We start from the raw sequence: 18,035 nt of genomic DNA, 5'->3' as shown, positions 1-18,035 counted from the left end.
AACACATTCAAGGTTAAGTACCCAACACATCGCATCCTTGAATACACCAAACAATAAGTGAATCAAAGTCACCATAGATTAAGCACCATAAGAGAAGACACAACCATTGGTACTAGAGGACTAAAACACCAACCTCGAGACCAAGGCAAGCATGGAGGCATGTTTGAGGGTGATGCTAGACAGAACTACTTAGTTGTATCAAGGACGATTCCCTAAATCCGCAAAGCATGCTCACATCTTTCTCACACACCAATATGGTAAGGGGAGCTATTGATAGGCTACAAAGTGGAAAGGCTCATATCATGCTGGATTAGGCATTAAGCACTTCCCATGTGGGAGGGACCTGCTTACCTACCATCTAGCACATATATTTAATAGAGCCCTGTCCAAGAGATTCCTATTTAACCAGGCAATGACACTATTGTACCAATCAAAAAACCAGGAGATCCCTTAAAACCTAGCAATTATAGGAGAGGATTGGCCATCTGCTGCTTTGTGGATTTTTGCAAGGCATTTGACATAGTAACACAGGCCAGGCTGTAACATTGACTCCGGACCTTGTGCAGCACCACCAAACATGATGTGGTGGATCTTTGCACCATGTGAGTCAATGGCAGGCAAAGTATGAGCACAAGTGGGACGTCTAACATACGACTGGCACTATTTCAGACAAGGTTGCATTCCGTGTGCATACGGTACGTTTCATACGGTACCATATGGTTTGCATGTGTTTGAACTGTACCAAAAAAAAAAGACCATTTAAAATGTCCATTGGTGCATTTTTTGAAATTTTGCCCTTCTTTTTGGCCTGTCACACATTAAAGCTTTTCTTTTTTCCCACTCCTCCCTCTTTCATACTAATTCTCTTCTCTTCTCCCTCACCTCAGCCCCTTATAAAAGGCCAGCCCCCTTGCCCCATCTCACCGCACAAATCAGCCTCCATCTTCATCAATCCCCCTCTCTTGAGCTCAACTTTCAAGCCACTCTCTTCTTCAATCACCCTAATCTCCCTCTCCCTTTCCCTTGCCTTCTCTTCCTCCTCTCCCTCTCCCTCTCTCTCACTTTCAAGTTTCATTCACACATTACACCCTCTCCTTTTTGGGGGCCATGGTGTGATGTGATCTGATCCTACAAAAAAGGGAGGAGAACAAATATATACACACACAAAGAGCCCTGTGATTCTGGCACTTTGCTCCTGCTCCGAAAGCACATGGTCTAGCATTATAGACCTCTCGGCTGTTTATTCATTCAAGCTTTGTAATAGACTTTCCCTTGTTATATAAAATTTTTTATATGTAAATCCCTTACAGGACTGCTTTGTATTTTGCATTTTGCCTAATTTTTCCGAGGTAACTTATTAATAGGATTTTTCTCTTCTCAAAAAAAGAATATGAAAAGTTATACAATGATGGTGATATACAGAAAGAGTGAGTCTTCCATAAACCCGTAACATCATCGTCCATACAAAAATGACAAACAATGCACCATGGGTAATCCAATAACAAGTGCCACTGCCAAATGCACCTTGGAAAAAGGCTTCGACCTGAAAGGAGCACCTAAGAACGCACAATGTTGGTCATACTTGAACCCCAATCACAAAGTGCAAAAGCACATCATTACCATGCATTCCCCTTCGTTGGTCAGCGTGCCAAAGGAGTTCCCAAGTGTGGACACAAACTAGGAGCAATATCTCACTCTCTTTCCTAACACCACATCATGGATTTGAAAGTCATTCGAGATTTAGCATTTGTAAGCCACCAAATAAATCAATAGATGAAAAAAGCCTCCCTCAAGGTCCACTGTATGATGCATCATATAGATGTGGGGGTTGGATTGGGCTTTTATGAAGACAAAGGATTTTCTAGAAATGGCCAGCCGATCAGATTTACAATAAAAGAATTGAGAAAAAGAGATGGATCGCTAAGAAAGCAAACAAATTTTGGTCTATTTGTGACAGTAGAGCTAAGTTGCAAGTCCAAGCTTCCCTATTAGGGGAAAGTTTTCATATAAAGATTCTTATCAAGGGTCTTCCCACAGGGGATGTGTTGTGTGCTCACAAGACCTCACATGGTAGATGTATCCTTTGTACAACATGTGATGAAACCCCTCCTCATATTTTTGCCTCTTGCCCAATTGCAAGACTAATTTGGGACTTCATTTCGCAAGTATGGACCTCACTAACATGTCAGGAGACGGCCACCCATTCTTGGATTCTGGGCAAAATGCCGTCAAAGGCCACGTTACAATTCCATCATCCTTGTCTCTTTCATTTTATGCGATAGACCAATCTTTGATACATCTGCCGGACTCGCAATCTCATGTTCAGACATCTAAAGCAAGCTAATTCATTATAGGTAAAAGTGAAGGTCTTGAAGATAAGGTAGGCCAGCAGCCCCACTCGCGCTCCGCCCCGCTCGCGGCTCCGCTTGTGCCTGCCCTGCTCACAACCGCCCGACTGCGTCTGCGCCATCGTGTCTGCATCTCTCTAGGCTCCACCCTCTACATCAACGATCGTCCATCATCAACCTGTTGTGGCAGCTCCGTTCTCTGCCTCACGCACGAAAAGACCTCCCCAATCGACTTGCTCTTGTACCTCCATCCTATGTTGCACGTTCGTTTGCTCTGTTGATTGCTTCTCCTCTGCTAATTCAGCAGGAGTTGCTTGCATCTGCGGAGACGTAATAACACTATCATTGCCCCCTCTATCTACAGCAACATCCCCCCCGGTAGCACAGCAGCTAGCTCAGTAGGTTCTCAGCAGTGACGCGCAATGGAAACCTCTCATCAGACGCCGGTGCATTCTGGGAGCGCCCTCCAATCAAACACCTTGTGTGTCATCCTTTCTGAGGAACAGCTCCTTTCTGTCCGTGCCACAGAGCTAGATTGAAAGAAACAGCAATCTTTGGACAGGTCATAGGACACTCTCCATCCAGGGCCCAAATTCGGGATTGGCTTCACTCCACGCTATGCATTGGCACAGCACAGATTGCGGAGGCAGTTCTCATGGCTCAAGGGGTCTTCATGGTTCAACTCACCTCCGCGGATGCAACCCGTAAGCTAGTGGATAGCTCACCTTATGCCTCCACGAAGGGGGTCATCTACATGGTTCCCTGGTATAGTGGCTTCACAATGGAGGAATTCACGCTCCACAACAGGTTTCCTAGACACCCGGTCACCATTCTATTCTCCAGACTGGCAGTAGAGTATCGTCAATTAGTGGAGGACTTTGGACGGCTTTTCGGCATAGTTCTTCCTCCCTCCTTCTCGCAGATGCAGTGACAACCGCAGGAATCCCGAAGGTATATGGGTGGCTGTGAAAGATACAAAGAATATACCTGAGTTTCTTGAGATTGAGGCAAGCAAACACTCTTTCAAACGGCAGGTTATTGTGGCAGGGCAGTCGAGTCAGTGCCTGCGATGCCATGACTTTGGGTATCAAGCAACAAATTGCACGCGATTCGGAGCCAAAGCGGCTCAGCCGGCAAACCCGTAGGTGGATGCTGACGGTTTTACATGAGTCTAGCGACAACAGAGAGGGAGACGACAGGGGGGCCTCAGCCAGCCCCTCAAACACAGCCACGGCAGCAGAGAGCAGAAGGGCGGGCAACTGGCCCCTATCAGGGGGCCCCGCAACAGCCCCCCACTTGTCCCCCCAGCAAGATCACAAGCCTCCACCCCCACCACCCACTGAGGCATCACAGCTCACCCCACCCCACCCAAGATCCCCCAACCCGCATGCCCACCCCCTTCTCATGGATTGCCCCCTGACCCTATCCCACAGCCCCCCCCCCCCTTCCGAGGCCACTTTCCCCCACTCACACCCGCCTCATACTTCCAATCACCCCACCATCCCTCTGTGTCCCACCATCTCCCCCGCCAATCAACCCCCCTGATCCTCACGCACTACATAGGGGGTGACGATTCCCCCCCTTTCCATTGGGGGGGTGACGAGCCTAACACACCCATATCTTCTCCTCACCAACAGCCCACCCCCCCCCCCCACACAGCCACTAGCTCTGGCCCAACCGCCCGTCACACTTTCCCTCGACACGCGCAGTTGCTCCCACGAGAGTTTTTCCGCAATCGTCAGTGGTCCCATTTGAGAGTTGTAGAGCGCGCAGAGTTTCCACTACCTCTAGAGGTGGGGATCTTCATGGTCCGCAAGTCAAGGAGTGGCAAGGTCCATTTCCTACCACCACCAGATGGACCAAACTATGCTTTCTTCTTTCACACCTCTCATTCAGTAGACTGGACGATGACACCAATAGAGGAGGAAGTGAGGAGCCACGTTGAAGACCACATCTCCCAGTGGATGGGTGAAGGAGAGATAGCACTCTTTTCCCAGCAGTGGCTAGGGTGCATGATGGACATTAACTAGTTGGCTAGAGCCAAGGTCCCAAATCTAACCATTATTTTTCAAGCCCCTCTCCAGTGGAGCTCGCCGATCGATGTGATCAAGTGGCCCCTCACACAAGTTGCTTGCTTCTATCAGTGCACAGAGTCACGCCTCTCAGCCTAGCTCATAGACGCCCTAGTGGTACTGCCGGGAGCATCTATCACCCCCACGGTCCACCCAAGAGCCACCATGGGGGAATGGAGTTCACCCTCCAAGCTTGCGCCCAGGCGCATTCGCATGCCCCATAGCTCTTCTTCTTCATTAGCAGCTTTCGCACCAAACAAATGCCTATTCGATTAGTCACAGGTTTCGGAATACAAATTGATGAGCGCCCCCACATCCAATGGGCTGGTGTGGGCTGGCTCGGAGGTTGGCCCAACTCGTACTATCAAGATGTGGCGAGAGGTGTATAGGATGGCCAATCAGGAGATGTTGCAGCGGGCATCAAGTTGTCAGCGAGAGGAGCTGAGGCGAGAAGAGGGAGATTGACTCAGCGATCCCTCAAGAGTGGCTAGACCCCCCAATCCAAGAGCCGGTGGAGCCTGGTGAGGTGTGGGCTGCTACATTCTCACCGGCACGTATCCCCTTACAAGTGGCAGGTAGAGTGGGCGGTGTCCCCCTACGTACTTTCTTCACCGTGCGGGATGGGAGGTGTTTGGTTCTTGACAAAGGGCGGAGATTGTTGTCCTTCCTTGGAGAAGGATTCGTGTGGTTGGACTCCAAGGCAAGACCTGGCGACAACCCTTATGTGCCCTGGGAGGAATTTTGAGAGTGGCGTCTTTCAATATGGGAGAGCAGGCCACTTGATGAGCTGGAGTGGGACCCTCGAGAGTGGCTATGGCTGGCCACTGTGATCGCCAAGAAGCCACTGAGGTTCTTGGAGTACACAGCCAAGATTGGTAGACATGTACTGATGCAGGAGGACATGGATTGGGCACCTTCAAGTAGCAGATACTGGGCAGAGCACAGCATCACAAATGCCTTACGTTGGGCTTTCTAGCGTCACCTATGGGACAGTTGGAGGCCAAAGAGGGTGTCGTATTTCCTGTGGCTTTTGGCACATTGGGGTCTAATTGTTGGGAGTTGGTTGGCTCAGATGCAACAGGATGGAGGTCGTAAGAACTGCCTTTGGTCTTGCGAGGCGGCACAGCTCGTGTGGAGGGCTGTCGTATTCTCTATCGTACGGCACCCAACCTTGGATGTATCTCGTAGGGGGGGGGCTTTTTGTTGGCAGGCAATCAGCGAGGGCCATCACATTTCGTCTGAGGCCGGGATGCAGGACACATTTTTTCTAATTGAGGTTGGGTCTTGTGCAGTGGTCAGCTTGGAGGCTTTACCTAACCGCCAAGTATTGGAGCCCACAGCAAAGTGCTCAAAGGTATGGGAGATCATAGGGAGTCTTACAAAATGGCACATTTGGAAGACACAATGTCAGGCGGTTTTTGGTAGGGAGTGCCTTTCAGTATATGCGACTTTGGTAGAGCTTTGGACCTCCATCATCCACTCCCTCCGCGGCCATTGGAACCAAGTGCAAGTCTCGAGCTCCTCAGGACCTCCGTCTTCACTTTCTGCTCACTTGGGGCAGCCATGACCTATTCTTCAAGATACATGCGGGCAGCCCCAGATGGCGATACATCCCCCCTCCATGGCTTCTTGCCCCTATCCCCCCCCAGACCGCCTTGAGAGGCTTGTATACATGATGGATTTGTGATTTGCATCAGCTCCAGCTAGTCTGTTGAGCATGTGCACTTCATTGTAATCAGCCTTCTGAGTAATATAATTAGCCACATTTTACCTGCAAAAAAAAAAAAAAATACAAGTAAAAGTGTACGTTCAAGCTGCTTCATTGGCGAGACAAAGAATTACAGCACGATAAATTTACTTCAATGGCTCCATTGGGACTGCAATTGCTACATGATGATGTCATTCCTGGGCAGTCTCATCTTTATTCTTTTTGTCACAGATACCAGCACTTTCAGCTGCCTAGTGGTTATAGCCAGATCTAACCAACCTTGCAGGAGCAACTTGAACAATATGATCCATTATCTACTTTTCAACCTACTTCAGCTTGGCATGATTAGATGTTTGTAAACCTTCATGATTTTCAAAAAAGGTCGGCTAATCAAATCTATTAGAAGATGGTAGAGGACAAGCAATGGGTTGTTGAGCTGAAAATACATTTGCCTAACTTAAACAACCCCAAAACACACTTGATTAATGTAGAAAATCTCTTATTTTAAAAGGAAACACAATCCTAGAGAGTTACTATGTCCCACACGCAAAACCCTAATTTGGATACTCCAAACTTTCTATAAATATGCACGCAGCCCACCACTCTCCCTTAATCTCGTTTTTGCGGGTTTCAGGAGCAGTATCTCTACTACCCACACCCAATTCACGGAGGACATCATGGTAAGAGCCTCCACAAACCACCTGCTACCATTTGGCACTTGATTCCAGCCTTCCATCCTTGCTTGCAAATGTCGCCAAGTCCCAAGAGTTGTTGCCTACCATTCGGTGTTGTCGCCTATAGTTTGTTGCTGTCGCCATGAGTTGGCAGTTGTTGCCTTGATCTTCTCTTTCCTCTAAATGCTATGTTTGCAGTTTCTGGCTGCCGCCCTAACATTTTCTCACCTCTCTCTACTGTGTTTGCACCTAGCAGCTATTGTGTAAATTTTCTCTCTTCTCAAGTCTTGCGTTTTTAGTCTTTATCTCTCCTACACTGGCGTCTATATCAAATCTAGCCTTCCTTGTGTGTTTGCCAGTGTTCGACACTCGTACGCTGCCTTTGTTGCAATTCGGGATCCATTCGGAGTACGAGACACAATACATCTCATAACCTCTGCCTTGATCCCAAAGATACGAGAGTTCAAAGTTTAGTATTCGCTGCATAGTGTGTTCGCTGCATAAGCACTGTATATTCATTATTCATTCACTTTATTATTCATTGTATTCACTCTCTCTGTGTTACCCTAACCCTAACCCTAAGTGTGTTTTGAGTTTATCGATCTGTGCTTACTCGTACGATTGGTTTTGTGCTTTCTGCATTTAGAGCATTTCTTCACATGGTATCAGAGCTAAGTACTTTCTGAGAGACCTTGGTCTTTGATCAGAAAGCTAATTTGCAAAAGCAAAAACAACAAAAGGGTCAAATGACTTCAAATACATTCACAACACCACTCCTATCTCCACAGCCAAACATGGACAAAAACAATCAAGAGTGGGCCTCCAAGCTTGCTAATGCCCCATCTAACATGGACGAAGAACCATCGGCCTACCATGGAGTTCACAGACTATATCAAATTTTTGTCGTTGAGTATGATCTCATCCTTATGCATAGGGCTCAACAGGAGGTTGAAGGTAAGCTTGAGTGTTCTCCTTAAGATTCAGTGCACAGAACTAATGATCTTGTAGGACCTTCAGAATCTCCACTACAGACCGGCCGTCCGCAAGTGGAACCTAGATCGGATTACACATCACTTCCACAATACTTCTTTCCAATATCAGATACAAATCCTATTATTTCAAATTCTATGCCAATTGATTCTGTATTTTCTATTGGATCGAGAGATGCTCATCAAGAAGAGACTCTTCAAAACAAGCTTTGGTTTGTCAGTAATGAGGAAGACAACCATTTCTTCATGAACTCAAAACTAGGTAAAAAGCTAAAAGAAGAACTTGTAAGTATTCCTACCTTTCCTTTTCCTTCAAATGATTTTATTTCTCATGGTCAATATGGAGTAGGTGCATCTTTATCTAGTGCATTTAATGAGCCAAAGAAACCAACCATGTTTTCCACAACAATATCCATTACAAATCCATTTGGGCTCCCACCCATTTCTCCCTCACCTTCTGCTGCAACCTCCTTTCCACTTCCATTAAGTGCACCACATTATCCACCACCACACCATCAAGAAGGGACTCTTCAAAACAAGCTTTGGTTTGTGAGTAATGAGGAAGACAGGTATTTCTTCATGAAGTCAAAACTAGGCAAGAAGCTAAAAGAAGAACTTGTAAGTATTCCTACCCTTCCTTTTCCTTCAAATGATTTTATTTCTCATAGTCAACATGAAGTAGGTGCATCTTTATCTAGTGCATTTAATGGACAAAAGAAACCAATCATGTTTTCCACAACAATATTCATCACAAATCCATTTGGGCCCCTACCCATCCCTCCCTCATCTTCCGTTGCACCTTCCTTTCCCACTTCCATTAAGTGCACCACATTATCCACCACCACGCACCACACTGGGGGGTTCTACACATATAGGCATAGTCTTTAGGACCTCTACATACCCATTTTTGTGACGAAGGCTCAACCTCCCACACACACACTTTCGGGCTATCCCTCTGGAAGTGCATCCCAGACATACTCGACTGTGGATCGTTTAGTACCACAGTTTACCTCTATGACATGACCTAGTGGACCATCCGATCATTCTGTAGTGCCCCAGCCGACATTTGGACAAGGCTATCGTGTCCCAATGTCTCTATCTACCCCTACAATATCATATAGACCTATGTCTGTTTCGGTACCTCCGCAACACTGGGTACTCGTTGGACATCAATAATCTATTTTTGCCTATCCATCTTTACCCCCTCCTACTTCTTATCCACCACCACCACCACCATCTTATCCCATCTATCCATCTTCACAGACACCTTATGGTTCTAGTTACTCATCCACCAAGCATGCATTTAATGACAAGACTCGTTTCAATGGGTCAAACTACACCATTTGGTCAAATTTGATGAGCCATGTCTTACACTCTCACAACCTATGGGATTTAGTTTAGCGGTTGAAACCCAAATCTGATCCCACTCATGTTCCATATACAAGGTTTTCTGCTAATTAAAGGCTCATAACACCTGCACTATTATCGAGCTTATGCAAGGCTTGTTGCCTAGGTTTCACTCTCAACTTCAGCATTTGGACTTAGCGTCCGAGCATTTGTTTGCTATGCGGCTCGGTATAGGACCCGTCACATCAATTTACATTGTGAGCTCCAAAACTTCAAAATCACAGATAAGGATGACTTCAAAGTTAAGTTTGGCCGATTACCAGCGTCTCCTCGCTAAGTTCTCAACCATTGGCGCTCCTAAGTCCTCTAACGATTAGATTACCCTATTCCTTAGCAAGCTACCAAGAAAATATTTCCTTTCTCTGCAACATGTGATTTCACTGCCTCAAATCCCCACATTTTATGAGTTTGAGTATCAATTGTTGCGTTACGCACGGTTGTTCAATCAATTTCATAGCGCGTGCTCGATAGAGGGGGCTCTAGTTACATTTTCTTAGAGGGGCCAACAAAGCAAGGATACACAAAACTCAAATCAAAATCAAAATCACAATAGGGCTAGTGAATCCGAAGGAACCAATCAATCTACACTTAAACCTAGATGATAGAATGTACCTAAAAAAATAGGTATTGTCAACATTGTCGAAAGGTTGGCCATTATGATGACGAGTGTCGATCTAAGACGAGACACGCAACCCAAATCCAAGAATAAAACCCCCGCACCCCAGTCGGGTGATGCCCATCAAGAGAAGCAAGGTGATGGCAACTCTCAACAGGGATAGTGAAGACGCGAGACCCACATTGCCACCAATCCATCATCACAGTTTGGCGAACTACTCAACCCCAAAGGTTTTTTCTAACTAGTCTATCTATCACATGACTCCTAGAGCGCACATTTTTAGTTCCCAAGCCCCTACACCCAAGAGTGTCCACGTAGGAAACAACTCCTCGGTCAAGATTCAAGCCCAAGGTCGCATCAATTTTCCCACTCACCTAGGTCCAGATCTAGCTTCGTTGGATGATGTCTATCATGTTCCACAACTTGGGGTGAACTTGTTGTCTCTTCAACAACTTTCTCAGTTGGGGTGAGCATTTTTCTTCATAGTGATCACAACCAAGGTTCTAGACTCTTAAACTAGTCTAGTGATTGCTCGCAACACAACATAACCTAATGGCCTTTACCACATGACACACTTTCTTACCAAGCCGACTACCAACGATTCGGAGTTCCATCACTTCCAAGCTTTGGCCACTATACAAGAGCCTACAGACTCTGAGCATCTTTAGCATTTTCGCTTGGGACATCTGAGCTATGACTCTCTTCATGAGTTGTCGCATTAGGGGATGATTAAGGGCCTTCCACACATAAAACTAACTTGAGAGATCTGTAAAGCATGTCAACTAGCTAAGCAAGATCGTACACCCTTTTCTCAACAGTCTATCACCCATGCTGTAGAACCCCTAAGGCTCGTTCATGTCGATCTTTGTGGTCCTACATCCATTGTCACCTTAAATGGAGCACTGTACTTCTTTTTGATAGTGGACGATTTCTCTAGATACATATAGATGCACTTCCTCAAGCACAAGTCCGATGCTTTCACCTATTTCAATGCTTGGGTGCTGTTGGTTCATAGCCAAACTGGTTGTCGTGTGGGTACTATGAAGAGTAATTTTGGTGGTAAGTTTACCTCCCACGTATTCTCTGAGTTTCTACACAAGCACGGCATCTCACACTAGCTCACCTCTACAACCTCCCCTATATAGAATGGAGTTAGAGCGTAGGAACCAAACTGTCCCAAATATGGCACACACTATGTTGTTCGCAACAGAGCTCCTTGAGCGCCTTTGGGTCGAGGCTATTAACACTTCTGTGTACATCCTCAATCAATGCATGACTGCGATGGTCCCTAAAAAGACTCCGTACAAGGCACTTTTTGGATCTCGACCTATTAGTTTTCACTTTAGAGTTTTCATTAGTTATGCTTACACACACTCCTGATGACAAGATAGGAACGCTCACCCCTCGAGCTAATCTCTTGATTTTTGTGGACTATTCTTCCAAAGTAAAAGTCTATTGTTTGTTTGATCCTCAAACAAACAAGGTGATTGTTAGGAGGAATGTTGTCTCTACTGATAAGATAAACATATTGCAGTTCTCTGCACTAGACTCTTCGTCCTCACCTTCGTTCACATCATTTGAGATCATGCCTACTGAGCTAGGTCTACTACTCGCTCCTATCCTTCCTATAGATACTTTAGCTCTCAAACCTCCTCCGCACGACCTGTTACCTTGCTGGTACCAACAAACCATGTGGAATTCGGGGATCCTTCCACCGGATTTCACTCCGGAGGGCCCTAGAATCCTTGTCGACTCACCCCTCGAGCTTCATATGTATCGTTGTTTACAACTTATTACATTGCATATTCTCAGCCGGCCAATTGGCAAGAGGCTCTCTTGAACCCCTTGTGGCATGAGTTCATGGAGAATAAACTAAATAGTATTGATCAAAATGGAACTTGGACATTGGTGGATCATCCTTGTCACAAACCGGTCATCGGGATGAAGAGAATCTTTAACCTTTTGATGCTCATACCTATCATTCTGTTATAGGAAAATTACCCTCGTTGATTCATACTAAAACAAATCTTGCATTCTCGGTTAGTTTGCTAAGTCAGTCTTTTAATGCACCTAGAATGCCTCATTGGATCACTTGTCTTCGTGCGTTAAAATATTTAAGGTATACCTATAATTTTGAAGTAACTTATGGTCATGGTTTATGCTTGCAAGGGTACACTGATTCTGACTGGGTGGAAGATCCTAACACCCAGTGTTCTCATAGCGGCTACCTCTACACCTTGGGCATGGCACCCATCTCTTGGGCCAATCGTAAGCAAGAGATAGTGGTAGCTTCCATAGTCAAGATAGAGTATCAAGCTCACTTCGATGGCACTACAAAGGCCATCTATCTAAGGAACTTACTGACCACCTTACAATTTCCTTGCGAGTCACCTATAGTTGTCTACTGCAACAACTAGAGTGTCATTGCCCTTGCCGGTAATCCTATCATCACTCCTCGGACACGGCACGTGGCGGTTCATTACCATTTGACCAGAGAGTAGGTTGAGCTAAGCACCATTCACCTAGAGTTTGTGTCATGAAGCAACAATATTGTAGATATTTTGACCAAGGTGGTCAACCATCCAGTTCTATTGTATATTCTACCATGGATCACGCTGGGTATACCCTTCTCTACTTCTTCAAATTAACAATAGATTAATAGGGAGAGGGTGCTCTTCTCTTACTTCTCCTTCCAATTTAAGAGAGGAAGCAATTTCCTTCTCTTGATAGTGACAGTGATGATGTTTATAGATTTTTACTTTATGACATTCATTTATTATATATTATCTATTATGAACATTCATAACTTCATCCGCACTATCAAAATGACATGATTGTAAAAGGGTGCTTGGGTAAATGAACAATTCCCCTACAAGGATACTGTCCAAGTGGCACCGTTACATTGCATTCTAAATGAGTATGAATCTTTGCCTCCTCCTTTACATTACCCCATGCATTGGCATTTTGTTCATGTAAATATGCATCTATGTACATTTATTCTTTTTTGGTTATCCTTGGAGTGGTTGACTCTGGATCTACCATACCTATGGCGTTGTACATGGTAGTCTCTGAAGGCAATCTTTCCCTATATTTACATATTGACTTTGCTTGTCTTGCTTGCTTCCCTGTCTTGCCTTTCTCTCCACATATTTTCCATATGATTGGCATACACACATACATCATTAGGTATCCCTAGACACTTATCCTAGTAGTGTGTGGAATTGTGTTTCTTATTGTATGAAGGTCATGGAGCTATACATCCTTATTTTCTTATACTTCGGTGCATAGTGACTCAATGGGATGAAAACTAATTCAAAACCATCACTTAATGCTAAATCTTTTGGCCCAAATCACACCAAAAGCCCACTAAAAGAAAAAACAAACAAAAACTAAAAAGGAAAATCAAAAAGTCCATTGCTAATTCCATCCACCTTTGCAGGACTTGGTAGGCCCTTGGGCAGCCTAACACGCACCCCTTGTCCAATGCCTTGGCCTCTTTTTCGAGTGATCACTTGGATTCTCTAGGTAAGATAACCATCGCCTTTGTAGTCTTGGTAGGTTAGTAGACAACCGACATGCACCCTTTGCCTAATGCCCTAGCTGCTTTGGGATGGGATGCCTTGAAGCAAAGAAAATATATATCGAGGACTTACTTCTCGTGGCTCACTTTTGGGCTTGAGAGAAGGTGTTGAGCTCAAGATGCATTAGCTTGAGTTAAACAACCCAAAAACACCCTTAATTAATTTTTAAAAACCTCTTTTTTTTTTAAGAAACACAATCCTAGAGAGTTACTCTTGTCCACATGAAAAATCCTAATTTGCATGCCCTAAACTTTCTATAAAAATATGTATGCAATCCACCACTCTCTCTTAATCTCGTTTTTGCAAGTTTCAAGAGCCATATCTCTATTGCCCACATCGCGGTCAGAGCTTCCACCAACAACCTCCTATCATCTGGCACCTGATTTCAGCCTTCCATGCCTCTTTGGAGCTATCACCAAGTCCTAGGAGTTATCACCTAGAGTTGGGTGTTGTCGCCTACAGTTTGTTGCTGTCCCCATCAATTGGCAATTGTCGCCCTAATCTTCTCTCTCCTATGAACAATATGTTCACAATTTCTGACTGTCACCCTAATATTATGTCACCTCCGTCTATTGTGTTTGCATCTAACAGCTGTCGTGCATATTTCCTCTCCTCAAATACTTGAGTTTTTAGTATTTCTCTCTTCTGCATTGCCGTTTGCATCAAATCCAGCCTTTCTTGGCTGCAGTTTTTGGTGTTTGGCACTCAGAGGCTACCTTTGCTATGACTCAGGATCTATTCGAAGTACAACACACTCTACAGCTCATAACCTCTGCCTTGATCTCAAATATTTAGAGTTCGAGATCCACTATTCACTGCATAGTGTGTTTGCTACATGAGCATTGTATATTCATTATTATTCATTCACTTTATTATTCATGGTGTTCACTATCTCTGTGTTACCCTTCCCTAACCTTAACTATGTTTTTAGTTTATTAGTCTGTGCTTTGTCATACAATTGGTTTTGTGCTTTTTGCGTTTAGAGCATTTCTTCACATGGGTCACTTAGAAAGTAAATAAATTTTGGTGTATCCAGGATAGCAAAGAGAAGTAGCGAGAGATTTTTCCAATTGTGGAGATCCAATATTCCTTACTAGGGAAAAGTTTTTGTGTGGAGGTTGCTTATTGATGGTTTTCCTACTAGGGATGTCCTACGTACCCGCAAGATCTCGCAAGGCCATTGTATCTTTTGTACTACTTGTGATGAGACACAGATTCATCTCTTGCCCTCTAGTAAGACACATTTGGAGCTTTGTTTCCTATGTGTAAACCTCGGCGCCTCGACAACAAACACCCATCCATTCTTAGGTATCATGAGCACGTGAAATTTTGAGACACTTTAATCTTGTTGATAACATTTGATTAAATTATTAATCAAATGTGCAAGGTTGTTTAGCACATGTGATACACATGGCAATTATTTCATGGTAACACGTCAAGAACCCCAAGGATGCAGTGTGACTGCCAAAGACAAAAGTTGCAATAAGTTAGGTCTAGTGGGTACTAGGTAGTATCCAGCGTCAGATTTGGCCCTAAACTAATTTATTAGCCACTAATGTCTGTGGTGATATTAGAGACTAGGCATTAATCAATTAATTAATTAATGTCGGTCTGAGGGCTAATAACTACTCAAGGATACTTGGAAGACAAATTGGCCTAGCCAATTTAATTATTGGCTAGTGAAATCAATTTTCTGAGCATTAGAATAATCATCAAATTAATTTTCAAAATTAATATTCTAAAAATTATTTTAGTATGCTGAATAATATTGGAAAATGGGATTAAAAGGCTACCACTTGGCAAAACTTGCCCATACAAGTAGGAAAAACGTTTTTAGAGACTAGTGAAAGTCTATTCCAACCATTATGAGAGAGGAGACTGTTAGAGAGCAAGGAGAGGCTGTTGTTGTGATTTGCAGACCAAGGATCAATCCTACAGCTTGTGATAGAAGTTTAGAGCTCTCTAGGAGTAAATGACAATCAGCCCAAGGTCCTTTTGTTTCTGGGGATGAAACTATGAAAATTTCTCTCTTTACAGTATTCTCTCTCACATCCCAACCGTCTCTCAAGTTATCTCAGTATTTTCCAACACTTTTAGCCATTAGAGAAAGAGATTTCAATCAATGTCTGCTATAAACCCTAATTTACAACAGAAATTAGGGTTTTCACGGCCGCCTCAAGATGTGTACTCATAATTGAGGGCCTAGGACTGAAATTCCAGTAGCTAAAATTAAGGAATTTCAAGGAGATTCAAGGGGCCAGCCAACTAATATTAGATTTGGGGCTGAGTTTCTCTTTCACGGAGCAAGATGAAAGCCAATCCCCAAGCAAACCAAGGGGCAAATTGGTTTGGAGGCTTGCTAGTCCATTTTGAGAGCAAGAGGCACTTGGATTAGCGGAGAAGTTCAGAGGTTATTTACCACCCTATCCGAGAAGGAAGGCCAGCTTCACTCAGGTCTTGAGCAAGATGCCTTCATTGTCTTCCTTGCACTTGGATTATCCTTGTCTTTTCAATTTTTCCAATACACAACTCTCTGGTACATTTGGTGTACCTGTAATGCCTTTAACTTTAATTTGATACCCGGATCGGTCTCGGCAATTCTTAGTCATGTTGCCCATATTTGAGGATTACTCTTATGGCAGATTTCCTTCATGATTTCACCAACAGACTTGGTTCTCCCTGATGTGGCTGCTTCTTGATCCGATATTATTCACTCTACTCCAATTCTACTGCGTGCCTGATACTTGCGTGTTAATGCTTTAGTAGCCTTTTAGCCTTGACGACTTTCATGGCTAGCCCCCACAGAAGGCCTAATGTGAGAGTTGTATAAGAGAAGAAATGATTACTCCTCATGCACAACACTTAAGAACCACCGCCAGACTGTCTTCCTCTGTAACTTTGAGAGGGAAATCTTCTGGGTCCGAAATTAGGACCAAACTCTCTAGGCTTAGGTCCAATATCCTGTGTTGTCATTTTGGATTCCAGCAAGTTGAATCTTGCGTCTTCTTCCTTCCTTCTCCTATCATGCATCTCCTTCAGAGAGCAAATGTCCTCTGTATGGTTCTTCCGCAAACAGTAGGAACAGAAGGCCCCAGGAATAGTTGGTTTTCGTGTACATTCAGTGGCTAAATGGCCTGCTTGATGACACTTACCACACCAAGTATTTGACCGCATCACATCTCTTCCTGCTCCTGCAACGTTGGATATGCTCGCTGTGTTCACTTTCAGCGTCTGTAGCTGCTCTGTAATCACATCCATCAACTCCTTTTTGATGTTTGCAACTGAGTTAGATAAGTAGTCCTTCAAGCTTTCACATGATTCTTCAAGTTAAGTTTGAAGAACTCCTCAAATGAGTCCAATTTGGTTGGCCTGAAGGCTTGATGTAAATATTTCCATACATCAATATAAACCTATTCACAGAGAGAGAGAGAGAGAGAGAAAGAGAGAGAGAGAGAGACCCTCAGACCAGCGCAAGGTCCGTTCTACCCTGCTGCTCGAGCCCTGCCCTTGCCTACCTGTGAACATCCGATCGACCTACAGCGCGAACTGACGTGGGATCTTCCTGGTCTGTTTTGTCCTGCTCGACCCCTGCCCTTGTCCACCTATGAATAGCTGCTGCTGGAGCCGTATTGCGAACTGGCAGTCCCACCCTGACACCCTGTTGTGCTATCTTTCCCCGACACTCTGCTCTGCACTGGCCATCGCTGCACCATTCTTCTTGTACCCATCTGCCTTGGGAGCTCGCCTGTGTTCCTGCGACTTTGACAGGCTTGAAGGTTGTCTTACTTGCGGATCCTGGCTCTGCATCTGACCTGCACAAGTGGTGATACAACATGGTTGGTCTGGATATGGCCTTTATTGACCAAACGGTGGCAGTCCTTGGTCCGGATTCTAAAACAGAGGAACCAAAGGATATGGTTCCTTGCATAGAGGAGATGCCACCTGGTCCTGATTTCCAGCCTGCGAGCAAACGCACCAAGCATACTTCGGAAAATATAATGGATCATCAGGAACGTTCTTATGCTCAGGTTGCTTCTGATTCTGTGGATTCTCAGGTAGCTGACTGGAAGCATTTGTTGGAGTTTGCCAACACTCTGCTTGGAGATTATGTTCAACATAATCATGAAGCATTCTCTAACTCTAAATCTGAAGATGTTCTGGAAGCCACTATGGACACGAAAAATGTTTTGCGCTCATTCTCAGTGTTTTATGAACGTGCTCTTATACTCTTCTTCACTGGTAGGATCCCAGTGCTTTCCCATATTCGCCAGTGGCTGCAAAGTCTACTACAAGGGGAGTGTGTTGAAGAGATTTTTGTTGGACCCCGAGGCTTTTATGAGGTGCTGTTGAAATCCGAGAAACATCATGCCGATCTGCTGACTAAACTGCCATTGTTCTTTGATCGCCGTTTGGTCCATATTGTGCCATGGCGTCCAATGGTAGATTTTCAACGCTTGCTTCAACGCGAATGCCCGGTGTGGGTTGAAGTGGAAAACTGTCCGGCTGTCTATTGGCCACTGTTAAAGGATGCCATGGGCGTTGTGGGCACTGTTTTGGTTCCCCCGAGCCTAAGGGCCATGAATCGTAACCGTTTGTGTATGTTATGGGACACTGCTCGGAAAAGGCCTGCTTGGTTACGT

General features: G+C 44.7%; 1 protein-coding gene across 4 annotated transcripts in view; it reads right to left on the bottom strand.

Moving 5' to 3' along the window:
* LOC148014877 (piezo-type mechanosensitive ion channel component) overlaps positions 1 to 18,035 on the bottom strand; it is a 182,066-nt gene that overhangs the window by 68,208 nt on the left and 95,823 nt on the right. The gene's annotated exons all lie outside the window — the stretch shown is intronic.

Source organism: Lygodium microphyllum, chromosome 24, assembly GCF_053477565.2.
Source record: "Lygodium microphyllum isolate KBCC chromosome 24, Lygodium_microphyllum_v1.1.10, whole genome shotgun sequence".
In the NCBI taxonomy this organism is placed as follows: Eukaryota; Viridiplantae; Streptophyta; class Polypodiopsida; order Schizaeales; family Lygodiaceae; genus Lygodium; species Lygodium microphyllum.
This window is presented reverse-complemented; position numbering and strand designations above follow the sequence as displayed.